The 17,191-nt window shown below is 54.3% G+C and overlaps 1 protein-coding gene across 21 annotated transcripts in view; it reads right to left on the bottom strand.

Moving 5' to 3' along the window:
• The window catches only part of PCBP3 (poly(rC) binding protein 3), a 251,246-nt gene that overhangs the window by 37,411 nt on the left and 196,644 nt on the right, over nt 1-17,191 (bottom strand). Inside the window, exon 4 of one of the 21 annotated variants that reach the window (XM_077879453.1) lies at nt 13,199-13,292. The exons of the other annotated variants lie outside the window; for them this stretch is intronic. The gene's annotated coding sequence lies outside the window, so the exon portion shown is untranslated. The remainder of the gene's footprint in view (nt 1-13,198; nt 13,293-17,191) is intronic. 21 annotated transcript variants of the gene reach the window in all.

Raw genomic sequence — 17,191 nt, 5'->3', positions numbered from 1 at the left:
CTCAAAATCTCAAAATCTCAAAATCTCCTTCTCTTCGAGAAGGAAGAAGGAACACAGTGAGCAAAAACACGAGTATATACAACGGCTTTCATTCTCCTCCTGGGTCTTCTAAATTATGTTTAATGATTGAAGCAAAAAATTACAGCACTGCCTGATGTGATTCCAACAGGATACTGAGGAAATATTTACAAAAATTATCTTATAAATGGGGGAGGGTAAGGAATCATAAAGGGAGTTAAAAGTTTCTATACTTCTCTCGGACTGGTGAAATGAAAACATCAATAGAATTCATAAATTGAACATATGTATCTGAATATATATAGGATTAATAAATTGATATGATTCATAATTTGATATATCAATTCATAAATTGATATTCATAAATTGATAATAAATATATATAGGATTCATAAATTGAACATATATATCAATATCTGGAGCAACATCAAGAAGCTACTAAAAACAGGTATACTAAAACACTATTAATAAACCAAAACAAGGGATCCCTGGGTGGCACAGCGGTTTGGCGCCTGCCTTTGGCCCAGGGCGTGATCCTGGAGACCCGGGATCGAATCCCACGTCGGGCTCCCGGTGCATGGAGCCTGCTTCTCCCTCTGCCTGTGTCTCTGCGCCTCTCTCTCTCTCTGTGACTATCATAAATAAATAAAAATTAAAAAAAAAAATAAACCAAAACAGAATTCTAAAAAAACATATAGCAGGAAATAAGAACACGAAAAACAGAGAGAACAAACAAAAAATAAAATGGCAAATTTAAGACCCAATATCCCAATGATTATAATAAGTGTAAATAGTCTAAATTCACCAATTAAAAAATAAGACTACGGCAGAGTAGATTAAGAAACATGACTTAACTAGACGCAGAGACTCACTTCAAATAGGATAATATAAGTAGATTGAAAAAAGTCATGGAAGAAAGATGTGTTATGCAACTATTAATCAAAAGAAAGCAGGAATGGTTATATTAACATCAGATAGTAGGAAGTGTTGGTGAGGATGACAAGAAAAAGGAACCCTCGCATACTGTTGGTGGGAATGCAAACTGGGGCAGCCACTGTCGAGAACAGTGTGGAGGTTCCTCAAAAAATTAAAAACAAAAATATCATATGATCCAATAGTTCTTCTTTTGGGTATTTATCCAAAGAAAATGAAAATATCTATTCAAAAAGATCTTGCACCTCCCTGTTCACTGCAGCATTATTTACAACAGTCAAGACATGGAAGCCGCCTAAGTGTCCATCGATGGATAAATAGGTTAAAAAAAAATGCAGTTTACATACCCAATGAGAGATTACTCAGCAAAAAGAAATAATGAAATCTTGTCATTTGTGACGTTAAGGATGGACCTCGACAGTGTGTTATGCTAAGTGAACTTGTGTGATTTCACATTTATGTGGAATCTAAAAAACGAAATGAAACAACACAGAAGTAAACTACATACAGGAAACAAACTGCGGGTTACCCGGGACGGGAGAGGTTGTAGGGGGGACCAAAATAGGTGAAGGAGACTAAGAGGTTATAAAATAAGTTATAAAATAGTAGTTATAAAATACTTCCAGTTATAAAATAAGCAAGACTTGAAAAAAAAAAAAAACCTAAAAAATTTAGGGATCCCTGGGTGGCTCAGCGGTTTAGCGCCTGCCTTTGGCCCAGGGCCCGATCCTAGAGACCCGGGATCGAGTCCCACGTCGGGCTCCCTGCATGGAGCCTGCTTCTCCCTCTGCCTGTGTCTCTGCCTCTCTCTCTCTCGCTCTCTACATCTATCATGAATAAATAAATAAAATCTTAAAAAAAAAATAAACCTAAAAAATTTAAACCTAATAATCTAATTAAATATTAAAACTATTATGTACACCTGACTCTAATAGGATACTGTATATGAATTATCCTTCAGTTAAAAAATAGACTTCAAAGCATTAAAAATTCTCGGGGACAGACGGGGGCCTTGGATAAGGGCAAAAGGGATTTAGTCCATGAGGAAGCAACAACAATCCTAAGTGTGTATGAGTCAAACACCGGCGCTGTAAGGTATGTGAAGCAAAAACTAACGGAACTAAAAGGAAAAATACCCATATCTACAATTGCAGCTGAAAATTCCAATGCTGTGTCTCAACAATGGAAAGACCCAGGCATAAAACCAGCAGGGGGACAGGGGGACAGGGGGACAGCACCACCCAGGAGAGACCACGACACCTGGCGGCAGAGGCCCACGTGCTCTTTCCAAGCACCCACAGCATATATACTAACACCCATCTCCTTCGCCATCAAACCAACCTAAGTTTAAAAGAATCCAAATCATATAGGGTGTTGTTCTCTGGTCGCAGCTCAATCACGCTAGAAATCAGTAACAAGTAGGCCCTCACTTCCTCGCTCCCTCCCCTGGGCACTGAGGGCGGCGGGAGGGAAGGAGCACGTCTTGGTAGGTCAACGAAGGATGCACACAAATGGTTCCGACACCCGCCACCACCCCCAAACCGACAGCGGTCACTCCCTCCTGGGTCCCTGGGGCGCACGGCCCGTCTCCAGGTTAAATCCCACGTGAAGGGCTCAGCTCCGTTTTTTCTCTCTTTTTAAAAGAATTTATTTATTTGTTTCTTTATTTTTTATTATTTAATTTATTTTTATAAATTTATTTTTTATTGGTGTTCACTTTGCCAACATACAGAATAACATCCAGTGCTCATCCCGTCCAGTGCCCCCCTCAGTGCCCGTCGCCCAGTCACCCCCACCCCCCCGCCCTCCTCCCCTTCCCCCACCCCTAGATCGTGTCCCAGAGTTAGGCGTCGCTCGTGTTCTGTCTCCTTTTCTGATATTAGAAACGACAAATACCCCCCATTTGCTTCGACGTGGATGGACCCGGAGGGTATGATGCCGCGTGCAGTCAGTCAGCTCCGTTTTCAATTTGCATTAGCGCCTGGTCTCCTCTTGTTTCTTCCCTTCTGCTCGCTTTTCCTTTTTCTTATTCTTTTTTTTTTTTTCCCCCCTAATTTCTGAAGGTGGAACCTTAGATGATACAGTCTGGAGAGCTTTTCTCCCGTTGGTGCTTCAGGCTGCGGGCTTCTCCGGGGGTGCTGATTCGCTGCACCTGCGCGTCCCGATCTGCGCCACTACTCCTCCCCCTTCAAGGTATCCTGTGAATCCCTTTGATACCTCCTCCTGGGCCGCTGTTCGGAGGTGTGTGCTTTGATTTTTTTAAAAATATTTTGAAAGATTCTGGTTACCTTTGGTTACTGATTTCTAGTTTATTTACAGTCCGGTCAGAAGACATAGGATTTCAGTTGTTTTGTATTTGTTAGTCTTTTGTTTTTTTACACAGAATACGGTTCGCCTTGCAAATGTCCTGTGTTGTCATGGGGATGTGTGCCCTCTCGTCGTCGTCAGGTGGCGGATCTTGTCCGGTCAGGGAGATCCAGTCGGGGGACTGTGCCGGCCCCTCCGGCCTGGCCCCTCCAGCCCTGCCCCGCTCCAGCTTTGTCTCTCCAGCCTTGCCCCTCTCCGGCCCTGTCCCTCTGGCCCTGCCCTCTCCAGCCCTGTCCCCCCACCGGGCCCTGCCCCTCCGGGCCTGTCCCTCTCCAGCTCTGTCCCACCAGGCCCTGCCCCTCTCCAGTCCTGTCCCCCTGGCCCTGCCCTCCGGCCCTGTCACCCCCCCCGGCCCTGCCCCTCTGGCCCTGTCTGTGCTGCTCCTCCTGCCTGCTCCACCGTTACTGACAGGTGCACCTGGACTCTCCCGCTCTAACTGTGGCTTGGTCCCCTCTGCTTTTCCACTGTCAGTTTTTGTTTCGAGTCCTTCAGGCCCCGTGGCTCAACACACATACGTGGCAGGGATTCGCCGCCCCGGTGAACTCGTCAGCTTATCCCGACGTGACGACCCTCCTCACCCCCGGTGCTCTTCCTCGTCCCGCGCCCACTTCGTCTGATGCTAACGTAGCCTCTCCAGCTGGCTGCTGGTTAGTGCTGCCGCGACACATCTTCTGTCCTGTAACTTCTCACCCACCGACAGGGTATTCCATGTGGGGTCCTGCTGACTGCACAGATTGCTCTTGCTTTTTCATACATTCTGATAATCTCTCACTTTTATTCATTTACACAATTTTTTTACACAACTGAACCATTGTCAATCCAGGGTCTGTGTGTGGTGTGTGTGCGACCTCGAAGTACGTCAGACCCATGACCGGTTGCACAAATAGTACAGAGGGTTCCTGTGCCCCCCCCTTGGGGATGTCTTGTGTCCCATCCTGTCCTGGGGATGGACGTCGTCTGTCCATTTCCCGCCCGGAGAGCTTGCTTTCTCGCCGAGGGGTCTGAGGCGCTCTCCCTACCTTACAGAGTCGCCCCCACCCCCTTCGCTGGCCTGTGACGGACAAAGATCTCCCCTGAGCTCCTGTGTCTTCTCACGTCTCGACAGGGTCCTTCACAGGGTAAACGGTTTTAACTGTGACTAGGGCCAACTGCTCAATTTTATCTTTAATGGGCAGGACTCTCTCCTAAGGAGTAGTTTTATGTTTTACGTTCAGCTATTTGATCCATTTTGAGTCAATTTATTTTTTTATTTATTTTATTTTATTATTATTATTTTTTTGAGTTAATTCTTGTACAAGCTATGACGTCTAAGTCAAGTGTTTTCGGTTTTGGTTTTACTGTTTGGATACAGAGATCCAATAGCTTCAATGCCATTTCTTGCAAAGACTATACTACCCCTTCTGTATTATTATTATTATTTTATTATTTTATTTTATTTATTTTATTTATTTTATTTTATTTTATTATTTTATTTTATTTTTTATTTTATTTTATTTTATTTATTATTTTATTTATTTTATTTTATTTTATTTTATTATTTTATTTTTTTTACCCCTTCTGTATTAAACCGCTGTGTTACCATCGTCCACACTCCTGCGGGAATAGCCTGGAGGCCGGGGTGCTTCATCTGTGTATGTGCCTCTCCACCTACCACCTCCACGTCGTGATTACTATTGTGTGACCACGTCCTAAAATCACTCCAACTTTATTCTTTTTCAAAATTCTCTTGGGTTTGCTAGTTCCTTTATGTTTTCACGAAAACCTTTTATTTATTTATTTATTTATTTATTTATTTATTTATTTATTTGAGACAGAGACAGAGAGAGAGAGAGAGAGAGAGGCAGAGACCCAGGCAGAGGGAGAAGCAGGCTCCATGCAGGGAGCCCAATGTGGGACTTGATCCCAGGACCCGGGGATCATGACCTGAGCCAAAGGCAGATGCTTAACCACTAAGCCACCCAGGTGGCCCTGTTTTCACAAAAACATTAAATCAACTTGTTTATACCTATAAACATGCCCACCGGGACTTTGACAGAAAATGCACTGGCCCCACAGACGTGTCTGGGAGACGCTAGCATGTTTGTTACGCTGAGGGCCCCAATCTGTGACCGCGATGTCCCTGATGTGGGTCTTCTTGGATTTCTCTCATCGGTATTCCATAGTTTTCAGCGTGCAGGATCCTGTGCATGTTTTGTTAGACCCAGAGCAGGTACGTGACTCCTTGGAGTTCCTATAAATGGCACTGGGTTTTTGAATTCGGTTTCCCATTGTTCACTGGTGGTCTGCAGAGCGGGACGGACTTCTGTAGGCTGACCCTGCGTTCCTAAACAGGCGGACCTGCTCAGTGGTTCTGGGAGGTTCTTGTAGACTTAACAACGGGATTTTCGGTGCACACAATCATGTCATCTGCAAGTAGAAGACGGGTTTGTTTCTTCCTTATAAATCTGTCAGCCTTTCATTTCTGCTTCCTGCCATACTAAGCTTGGCTAAAACTGCCGGCCCTCTGCTCAGTACAGTGGCAAGAGCAGACACCCTTGTTTTGCTGATGATTTTAGGGGGAAGCATTAGTCTCCCACCATCAACTATAATGTTAGTTGGTAGGTATAGTCTATTCCATTTTTTAACAAAGATTTTCCTTCCTCCCTCCCTTTCTTTGAAAGAGAGAACACACACAAGTTGGGGGATGGCTGGGGTGGGGGGCCAGCAGACCCCAGCAGACTCCGCACTGAGTGGGGAGCGTGGAGTCCATCATGGGGCTCAATCTCATGACCCCAAGATCATGACCTGAGCCAAAACCAAGAATTGGACACTTAACTGACTGAGCCACCCAGGCGCTCGCAGCTTGCTTCATTTTAATCAGAACCCAAACATCACTTAATCTTTCATGTTGATTAAACTGGCAAAATCGGTTTATAATCAGATTATGTCTAGAGAAATTCTGACAAATCGAATTTTCGATCACTCTTTCTTTTTTTTTTTAATTTTTTAAGGTTTTATTCATTTATTCATGAGAGACGTAGAGACAGGCAGAGACACAGGCAGAGGGAGAGGGAGAAGCAGGCTCCATGCAGGGAGCCCGACGTGGGACTCGATCCCGGGTCTCCAGGGTCATGCCCCGGGCCAAAGGCGGTGCCAAACCACTGAGCCACCTGGGCTGCCCTCAATCACTCTTTCTTAAAGAACATTCAATCAACAGCGGTGACGGGGCCCATATCCACGTCGTGCTTTCACGTATGTAGACCCACCCCGTCCTCACCCTGGTGGAACCCACCCCAGTTCCGCCTGTTTTATGAGAAGAGCAGGTGCGCAACAGCGACCGACAGGCTAGTTCTCAGCCCGTGCTCCTGACCACCAGACAGAGGTCATGCTGGTCAAATACTAAAACCAGTGACGGTGTTGGTTTCAGACGTGAAGGAAAGCGTCGCGTTTCAAGGTGGCACTTAATGTCCCATTTGTGAGGCCTTTTTCTTCAAGGGAAGAGCAAACAGACTCGGGTGTTAAAGGAGAAGTCGTACAGCTGGGTGTGGAATTCACAACAGCCATCACACTCACTGCAAGCGTGCGACCCCGCTCTCTCCCGACGCGAGAAGGGAGCAGAGGTCCTGCCTGCAGACCTCCAGCTGAGCCCACGCAGCCGCCGTGGGAGCCGGGCTGGGCTGATAGCCCTGCTGCGGCGGCCCCGTGAGCGGTGCTTTGTGCAGGGCTGCACCAGGGCCTCAGTTGTCTGGGGGAGGTGACTGTGGAAGGCACCTCGAGGGACAACCGAGGACTTGATTTATCATGTTTAACAGCGCATCGCCCCGTTAGGCTGCAGGGGGCCAGGACAGCAGAAGCCGACAGAGCCTATTAGCTGCTTTATGCTCCCTGGGAGACTCACGGGGCAGACGATGTCCTTGGGGCCACGAAGGGGAGGGGAGACTTCTGCGGAATGTAATGCTCTTGCCAGTCACAGTTAGCGTTCGGAAGAGGTTCAGGGCTTATGCAACCCTGACGTGAGTGAGCATTCTGCACGGCCTGCTGGCTCGTCACCCAGGTGTCCAGACAGACCAGCGTGATGGGGCTGGGGGGCCTGCTCACCTTCTCTCCTTGCTCTGGAGGCCAGAGCACGTTGGCCTCGTGTCCAGCACGGTGCAAAGCTCTTCTCTTCCTAGCAATGTGTGGGCTTCACCCAGCGATGCCTCCCTTTGGAGGAAGGTGCCCAGGGTCCAGCCTCTTACAGATGGCCCAGTTATTTCAAATATATATTTCAAGATTAATAACATCTTCACTGTGGAGACAAGACAGGACTCCCCGAGACCTGCGTCCGGTCCTGTCCCTGACATCCCCACCGCCCTGCAGAGAGCAGCTGTGCCTGTGCACGGTGGACTGGACCCTCCCTGGGGCCATGGGTAACAGAACCCTGGCTTCTGTGTGTGCAGTGCCCGTGCCCGGTCTGTGTGCACACGTTTTATCTCTGCAGAGACCCTCTGGCCACAGCGGGAAGCCTACGGTGGCAGAGACAGGTGCCGGACACAGAGTGCAGGCCGGGGAAGCACAGTCCTTGAGCAGCTCTCAGTTTGGGAAAAGAAACTGGACCATAGGGCTGGGACAGCCAGCAACCCAAGAGACTGAAAACACTCAGTCCCCCTTCACGCTCAGACATACATTTGAGATTGGTCAGAGATCCAGAAATTCCTTTTCTGGAAGGAAGGAAGGAAGGAAGGAAGGAAGGAAGGAAGGAAGGAAGGAAGGAAGGAAGGAAGAAGGGAGGGAGGGAGGGAGGGAGGGAGGGACAGCTTCTTATGGCCTCAGGGTCCACGAGATGTGAAGACCAGGGAGGCTTCCACTGCACTAGGGGAGCAGGGGGTGTCCCTCCTCTCTGCTCTCGCCCTGGTCAGGGACGTCACCCAGCCCGTTGCTGGCATGAGTCTGAGACCTCAGGGAGAAGCCGGCCGGGGTGAGTCGGGCCCCGAGAAGCCACAGAGAACGGCAGGAACACATGCGCCCACCTACCGGAGGGGCCTGCGCACTCAGCACTCTACAGGTGCCAGGCAGGAACACTCACCCCCTTCCCGATGTCCTGTGACTGAGCCCCTGGAAAATAGCAGGGACACGGCTGTGTCCTCAGACTCCTCCGTCCACTCGTGAGGATGGCAACAGGACGCCAGGACCTGACCCGATTACTGAGGCATCCGTGGCGATGCAGCATCTGACCTGGGGCATCCCGAGGAGCCGGGCATGTGGCACAGCACAGGGTGGGGATGCCCCGTACCGGCTGGTGGGGGGGGCTCTGGGGGAAGAAGGTGCTGGGTCGGGATGATGCCATCGCTGGGGTTAGTAACTTGCTTAGTGACCGGCACCCGCACAGCACACCGGCCGGTTGTCACGTCCACCGTGGGTCTGCACATCCTGGATTTCAGGGCCCCCGGCAGGTAGGGCCCCCTCCAGAGGTGCCCGGTGACGCAGCGAGAGGCCAGCAAGGAGGAGCAGCACAACTGGAACGGGCTCACAGGGCCCAGCGCAATCTGTGCATGACGCTAGGGGGTGGGTGAGTTTGACAGGATGGCTACCAGCAAAAGCTAGAAAATGATTCAAAAAAAAAAAATCATGTACAAGAATATACATCAGTTGAGATAAATGTAACAAAAAGTGTGTGAACCCTCTATGTAGAAATCTATAGACTATGAACAGAAATTAAAGAAGGCTTAGGAATTAGAGAAATACATCACGTCCGTAGACTCAAAAAGATGTTAATTCTCCCCAAATTGATCTGCTGATTCACTTCCATTCAAGCTGGCTTCAAAATGTACGTGAAAAACTCATTAGCCAAGAGTAGCCAGGACTTCCCTTAAGAGAAGGGTCGAGGTGATAAGTGCTATTTGCGAGACAGCGGTTCAGCCCGTGTGCTGGGGGCGTGGAAGACAAGCCGGCTGCCGGGACACGGCGGCATCTGGGCACGCGGACGCCCCGGGCGCAGAGCACGGTCCTCCCACCAAACACGCCCTGGCGAGGGGAGGGGTGAGATCCGAGCCCCCCGCCCCATACACTCCGGGGCTGGGGTCCCCCCAGGAGGACCGCACGGGACCCCACCTACATGAGCTTCTGAGACGCCAAGAGCTTCCGCAGGAACACGGGGGGGGGGGCCGCCTGGACGTCAGAGTCCAGGTCTGTCCCCGACCCGAGAGGAGAGTGGCCTGCACGGGGCCTGGAGCTCTGCGGCTCGTGGATCTGCCCGGGGCTCCCATCTGGAAAATCCTACGCTGCTCACGGGAAGGTGGGCACATCCCTCACGGCTAGCGACTGCACCCTCACGGGCGGAAGTGGGGCTCCTCGGTCGTGATGAAGCGTAGACGTGGCCGTGGTGCGGCACGAGCACGGCACAGGCTCTCCCAGTGCAACCTGGACCCGGGGTCCCGGAGCCGGCGGGCGCGAGGCCACTGCGGCCACCGGGAGGTGGGCCCCACGTACCCACATGACGCTTGCTCTCGGGACGGACTTAACATCAGGAATTCCGTTCGCGGACGAACTGCAGCTCACGGCTGGGGAGTGGGGAGCAGAGCCCAAGGCCCCCGCCCTGCAGGCGCTGCTGGTGCACAGGTGCAGGGGTGGGGGGCACCCGAAGGCTCGCGGCCACATGACCCGGGGAGGGAGGGCGGGAGGAAGGCTCACGCAAGGTGAGCATCGCTTATCCCCCCAAAATTCAGTCTGTGTCTTCACGACCATTTTTAGGGAAGGAGGCTCCTAATTCTGGCTTTTATCACACCAAAGTGGTCACGTATCGCAAGAGAGCTGGGAAAACCTGGGAAGAATTTTAGATAAATACAACAGAATAAGGCCGTGGCAAGGACCATCGTCTCCTGTCAGGTCTGAGGCTCCGAGGACGGGAGCTGGTCCTGCTCATCGCCGTCTGCCCCGAACCGCAGGGTGAGGAGAGGTCACCGCGCAGCCCCGAGGGGCCAGCCAGGGCGGCGCCGCCCAGCGTCCTTCTGAGCCCGGCTCTGCAGCCCCCAGCCCGCGTCCCCCGAGGGTGCGGCCCCCACTCGCCAGGACGCCACGGCGGGTGGACGGGTCCGGGCACAGACACGGCACAGGTGACCCTGACGCAGCGCCCAGGGGACGTCCGGAGCCGTCACCGGGTCCGGGGCCTTGTAAGGATTCGCTTATCACGTCTTTTCAGAAGCGGCACAAAGAAGCAGGTTCGCAGGGCAGCGGAGGCCGAGCTGGCGGGCGGCCGTCCTGCGCCCCGGGCTCTCCCACGCCGCGCTCGGCAGCTCCGTCCTCAGGCGCTTGGAACGTCCCAGGCCTGGGGAGGGGCCCCCGGCCGCGGCCTCCGTCACGGAACGCTGTGCGGCCACGATGTGCCCGGCGGCGGCGGGTCCCTCGGGGGCAGCCACGCGAGCCCCTTCCCCGGCAGGACCCACAGGTTTGAAACGGTTACACGCCCGTCCTACGAGTCCTCTGCAGCTGGGTTGCCCGCGCGTGGGGCGCCAGCTGAAGCCCACGTTGCCGTTCGCCACCGACTCCTGTTGCCCGCGGTGCCGGCGTCCCTCCCTCTCACTGGCGCAGCCCAGGTTCTCCCTGCGAGGGCCCCGCACCCGGGGCACGTCCTCTGTCCCCCGGGTTCTCCTGGACGGCGGTCATCACGCTGTCCCCACGGCCCTCCCCTCGCGGTTCCCGAGCCCGTGGCCAGCGGCGGGGCCGGCGGGTCTGGGCCTGGACGGGCCGGGCCACGGGAGGCTGAGGCCAGTGGGTCCATGGGCTCGTGCACCCGGCTCACGGGGTCTGGGGGGGCCGGGGGGGTGCCGGGCCGCGTCTGCCAGTGCTGGGCACGGGGCTGCGCGCCCCTCCGGGAACCACCGGCCTGCGCTGTGCTGTTCAGGGAAACACCGCGGCTACCGCTCAGGGAGAGGGAAGCCCTGGACCCCCGGGCCCCGCCCCCGCAGTCCCCACCTCGGGGACGATGTCTTTGTGAGGGTGTCGCCGTGGGGCCCGGGCCCCAATCTTCCCGAGGCGGGACCCCACGGGGCTGGCACACGCCCCCGCACACCGAGCGCTCCCCGAGGCGTCGAGGCCAAGGTGCCGCCCACGGCCATCCCCTCGCCCGCGGCCTCTGTCCCCGGGGCGGCAGGAGAGAGGCGGCCCCGCTGGGGGCCCAGAGCACGGCACCCCCTTGCCCTGTGTTAGGACACTCTTCTGGGAAGCACATGGGGACGCCGCCTTGTCGCCTCTGCGTTGTTCTATTTATGTTATTTCTGCAAAAATAACGATCTACTGCTCCGGTCAGTAAGGGAAATAAGCATCCCGTAGCTCACTGGAAGGCCGGTCCCACTTCTAGAGGGAGCAGTTCTCATGTTGCCCCGAAGGCAATAAATCGGGAGGAGGGTTTTTATGATTTCACTTGGACACACGATCCCAGTCTTGCTCGCTCCCGAGACAGCCGTGTGTGCACCCTGCCCTCGCCCGGGGGGCAGGAACGGGGCCGTGACCCGCGACGCCGGAGAGACCACGGCTTCCTCCAGGCGTAAGAGAAGCATTTACAACCGCAAATAATAAAGACTCCCGGATCTTCTGCTCTCTCTTAATGAAAAGGCAGAAAAAAAAAAAATTCTCTTTGCTCAAGACTGTAAAATGGGTAAGAGCCTTTTAGAAAAGCCACGTGCGATGCGTGGAGAGGCTGCAGGTGAAAGCAGGCGGGGATCGCACGTTCCCGAAGGGAAGAGCTGCTTTTGTTGCCGCGGGCACAACCGCTGTTTTACATCTAAAACATCGACTCGTTCGCCATCCACCTGTGTTCGCATTTGCTTCTGTGAACTGAGCCACGGGCCCACGTTCCCTAGAAAGCTACTTAAAATACAAATTTTAGGGCATCCCTGGGTGGCTCAGCGGCTCGGCACCTGCCTTTGGCCCAGGGTGTGACCCCGGGGTCCTGGGATCGAGTCCCACGTCGGGCTCCCTGCATGGAGCCTGCTTCTCCCTCTGCCTGTGTCTCTGCCTCTCTCTCTCTCTATGTGTATCATAAATAAATAAATCTTTTTTTTTAAAATACAAATTTTAAAGATTTTATCTCAGAAAGGCAAAACGCTTTTGTCCTGTAGGACGTCCTCAGATCAAATACCGCTATGACTCTGCTTCTAGAAGTCTCTTCCGGAGGCATCTTCCCCAGCAAAACCGGAGGGGAGCGCGTCTTTGTCTAAACACCCGCCGCGCGGACGTCGCAACCATTCTGCAGCCCGCCCGTCACCTGCCGAAGGATGTCCGTCAGAAGGACCCCGAGCTAACGGGTACTTCAGTTCACTCACAGGACAGCAAAACCGACCAACCAACAAGTAAATGAATGAGATTCTGTTGTTCACAAGCCACCAAACTCACACTTAGGTCCGCATTCCACGTGCGCCCGGCTGCGGAGGAGCCACGTCTGCGGCCTGCCCGTACCTAAGAGAGCTGCTCTTCCTCGGTCTGGGCAACAAGCTCCGGTGCATGGTCTCTGTACCCGATAGCACACGTGTACTGGGGACCTGGATCTGACCCGTGGTTCCCCGGTGCAGGCGGCCTAGCGGAAGCCAGGAGCTCGCCTGTGGGGCGCAGGGCCCCAGATTCCGGCCGGGGTGGCCAGCGTGTCTCAGGGGAGCCCCGTTCCCACACCCCCCCGTGTCGCCGGCCGTGAAATCTGCACGCTCACATTTCTACACCTCAACGCGAGGCGGAACAGTTTACCTTGATCCCCACAGAGGAGCCATAGCATTAAAACAGAACCAAACGTGAGGACCTTTTCCCCTGAATGTCACGGGAAAGTGCCGTGCCCGCCCCCGCGGGCCCCCCGAGGACCGTGCGTGCCCGGCTCCTCGACACTCGGCCCGTTGTCCTGGCCGGAGCGGCCTCCCCCGGCCCCGGCGCCCCTTACCTCAGAACAAAGCGGCTCCGGGGGGTCGGGAAGGGCCGGCTGGATGCGGCTATCGGACAGATGGCCACCCTCCTCGTCTAGAGAAGATAAAATGCTAAAGGAGAAAAATCAGAGTGGGTTTTGTCCTAACCAAAGGAGGCTACAAATCCCATTGGCCTCAGGTTGGAGACCTCGTGACATGGGACCGGGCACATGTGACCTACTTTTCGCCCAACTCCCCTCATTCCGTTGGAGGGGTGCACCCGGCGCGGATGTGCTGTCATTTCAATGACTCCTTCCCCCAAACAGGGGCCAGCGCACAAACCGGCATGCCTGCAGGACATGGGCCACAGCAGCTCAGCCCTCGGAGAGGGAGCCGTGGGTGGGCCCCAGCGACGGGGACTGAGCTGTCACTGCTGCTGTCAGCCGTCTGCCGCGCTCGGGCCTTGCACGAAGCTGGTCCTGTTGGAGCCCTTGCGTCCCGGGATTGCAGGATGAGGTGCCTGAAGCAGCACCAATTGCAAATTCTCTCCTTTCCCCGTTTTTTTTTTTTTTTTTTTTTGGTGACCTAGAGCTGCTAGGTCCAGGCCTAGAAGCAGGCTGCACACAGAAGCTCAGAAATGCGAGTGCTGCGTGTCCTTGCGAGCCATCCCGATGCAGGGCTCTGGCGCGGGCAGCGCGGACGGGAGGGCGGACGCGGCCCCGTGAGAGGCGGTGGGGAGTGTGCCGGCCTCCCATCCGGGCGGGCACCTCTGCCCCCGAGCAGGAGAAAGTCGCCCGCAGTCCACCTCTCACCCCCGTTAGCTCAGCATCTCACGTGAAATCAGACGCCCACAAATGATAAATACACGTAACAGGCAGAAGTAAAAACGTGGGTGCAGGGAGGGGTCGCTGGCTGTGAGGACAGGCTCCGAACAACAAAGGTGCCGAGAAAGTGGACGCATGCGGGTCCCCTTGACCAGAGTCAGCCCGGTTGTTCGTTATAGGGAAAAAATTTAAAATAGTGCAAATATTTGGATGTTCATTACAGAAAGAAATAGAAAATGCATTTATGCAAAAAGTAACCCGTAATGTCATTACTCGGAAAGACCAACAGTGCTGGTGGGGTATCTGGAGGTCCACCCAGGCTTTTGTCTAGGAAGTGTTGTGTCACTATATTTTTTAATAAAAACAGGACCAAACCACCCACATTTGTCCTATTTTTCTCATTTAACATTACACATGAAATATTTTTTATGTCAACATATTTAAATCTACATAGCAATTGATCAAATTCCCCATGGCATTTTTACTATTCTTGTTATGCATAAAATTTGATGAATTTTTATGTAGAAAAATGGAACCGATATGTAATGCTTCTATTTCCAGGATTTTTAAGTTGTTATGTGTGTTTTTAAAGGTTTTTATTTGAGAGAGGGAGAGCACACCAACAGGGAGGAGTAGCAGAGGCAGAGGGAGAAGCAGGCTCCGTGGGATTCGATCCCAGGACCCCGGGGATCGTGACCTGAGCCGAAGGCAGACGTTTCACCGACGGAGCCATCCAGACGCCCCGAGCTGTGATATTAAAGAATGTTTCCACAATCCTCCTCCTGCCCCTTAGAACCCATATTTACAGATACTGTTCCTGGCTGGGAGGATACAGATGCTTAAACCTCGGCCCAAAGTGACAAACGGGCTCAGCCCGTGACGCTGCCACGATGCGGGCGGCTCCCTGCGCTCCCCCCAGCCTGGGCAGCTCTGTCATCACTCACTGACTGAGCCCTGAGTCCCGGGGACGCCAGTTGCTAGTGGCCAAGCAAGCAGGAGGGCGCAGACAGCCCTGCCACGTGTCCGGCCCCGCCGGCGAATTCCCACCTTGCAGCGGGTCTCCGCGGAGGATCCGTCCTCACTCCCTGACCGATGAGGGAAGGGGCAGCACAGTGACGCAGGGCTCACTCCCGGTCCTATAGATCGGGTCATGGAAGCCCGGGCTCTTGCCCACTGGTCCCCAAGAGTGTCCAGTGCCAGTGAGAGCCTGGGGAGGACCGGACGCTGGCCGGCGGGTCTGGCCAGGGCGGGCTCAGCCCTTGACAGGCAGGTCTGGTGCAAGGTAAGCAAGCGGCCAGCGAGGCCGGCCATCCAGGGGATGGAAGGAGAGGGGTTGCCGGAAGCAGATATACTGCCCAGGGGCACACCTGCCTGTTTTGTGCCAGGTGGGAAGCAGAGAGAGCCTAGCTGGAAAGGAAGCGGCACAAGGAGGGACGTGAAGGGCCAGAGTCACCAAAGAGAAGTGGCTGAGGGTGTGGGGGCCATGAAACGGAAGAGGGGGAGGCCCCGAGAAACCAAGGGACGAGGGCACCCCAGGTGCCAGGGGCAGCCGAGAGAAACCAGGCCAGGCGAGAAATGAGGACGTGACTTGGGCAGTTGCAGGGTAGAGGGCGCACCGCAAATGGGGTGGGGGGGCCTGCCTGTGAGCACCACACGCCCAGGGGCTGGCCAGCTGCGGGCATTTGGGGCCTTCGGGTTCACCGGGACACGGTGGGCTCAGTGGCCAGTCACCTCCCAGATGGCGTGGGTTTCCTGTTCTCGTGGGTTCCTCCCGCTGCCTCTGCAGCCACGTCCCATGCCTGAGCATCGAGCACACGGGTACCTGGCAAACGCAGCCGAGGCGGGGGGCAGGGGGCAGGCTGACGAGCGGCGCAGACCTCCCCAACCTGCATCCGTTCGGGCCGGAAAAGAGGCAGAGAGTCCCGTGTGGGGCCCTCTCGGCTCCCAGCGTCGGGGAGGGGCAGCCCGGCTCCCAGTCACGGACATTCGGCCCAGGCACCTGGACGCTGAAATGGTCTCAACCGTCCTCCGTGGGAAGAAGGAAAGAGCAAAACCACCCAGGCCGCGGGCCGGTGGAAGTGGGTCAAGCGCCACCGGATTAAATGCTGAGCCGCAATTAACCGACCAATCGGCCCAGACAGACAACCGTGGGGGCGACAGCAGCTGGGCTGAGGACAACGTGGGGAGCAGCCGGTGCCCTTATGACTAGGTTCCCTGACGTTTCGAAGATCGTGTTTCTCTGACAAGCGCCGGGGGGTACGTTAACTCAGAACCCATGCGATGTTTGCGGGTGACCGTGGACTGCTGCACTATACAGCTTCGAGATTCTCGGTGCTGCCCTCGTGTCTCCAGGTGAGGAAGGCACCCTAGAACGTGTTCTCAAGGCCTGAGCAAAGCCCGTGTAACATAAACACACACGTGAATAAATTAGAACCAGCCTGGGGACGACCGAGGCCTATGTGCCACGGAAGGAACTGGAGGCCTCAGGCTGAGGCCAGGGAAAGTCGGCTCCTGCAGGTGTAGAACCCGGAAGGCCCGGCAAAGAGAATGCGGACCTCAGGGTCCTGGAGCACACAGGGGCACAGAACACACATGCTCTTGCACTCGTGCACACACCTCACACTCCTGCACACATGCTCCTGGGCACATGCACGCACACATGCTGGACACACATGATCCTATAACCATGTACACATGCACTGTGCACACGGGCACACTGCCCCCCTCCTGCACACACATGCACACACACTCTGCATGTGTGCACCTTCCCCACACATATGCTGTGTAACCATGCACACACATGCTCCTACCCCTGAATATACGCCCCCACACATGGTGCTGCACCCTTGCACATGCGGGAAGACTGTCAGTAGGGCCAGGCTAGCATGTAGTGCTTAGCACAGGGGCCCTGCATGTGGCTGGCACTCATTTACGGGGGATCCAATAAACGAGGTGACGACAGACCCAGCTCTTCGGAGTCCCCACCCGGCGTTCTTTAGAAAATGGTAGGAAGAGGGCCAGAGGTGTAAAAGCAAGGAATACTTAGGGGAAAACAGCTCTAAGGGCTCCCATCCTCCTCAAACATGCAAGGGGGAAAGCCACGGGTAAATGTGCTGCCTCAGCTTCGACCTGCTTCTCAAACTCCACCTCAACTCTAGAGTCAGCCAGGAAAGCTATTTACTCCTACACGATCACACGCGCATCCAC

The sequence above is a fragment of the Canis aureus genome, chromosome 30 (assembly GCF_053574225.1).
Source record: "Canis aureus isolate CA01 chromosome 30, VMU_Caureus_v.1.0, whole genome shotgun sequence".
Lineage (NCBI taxonomy): Eukaryota > Metazoa > Chordata > Mammalia > Carnivora > Canidae > Canis > Canis aureus.
The sequence above is the reverse complement of the archived record's forward strand: the minus strand, read 5'-3'. Positions and strand labels throughout refer to the sequence as shown.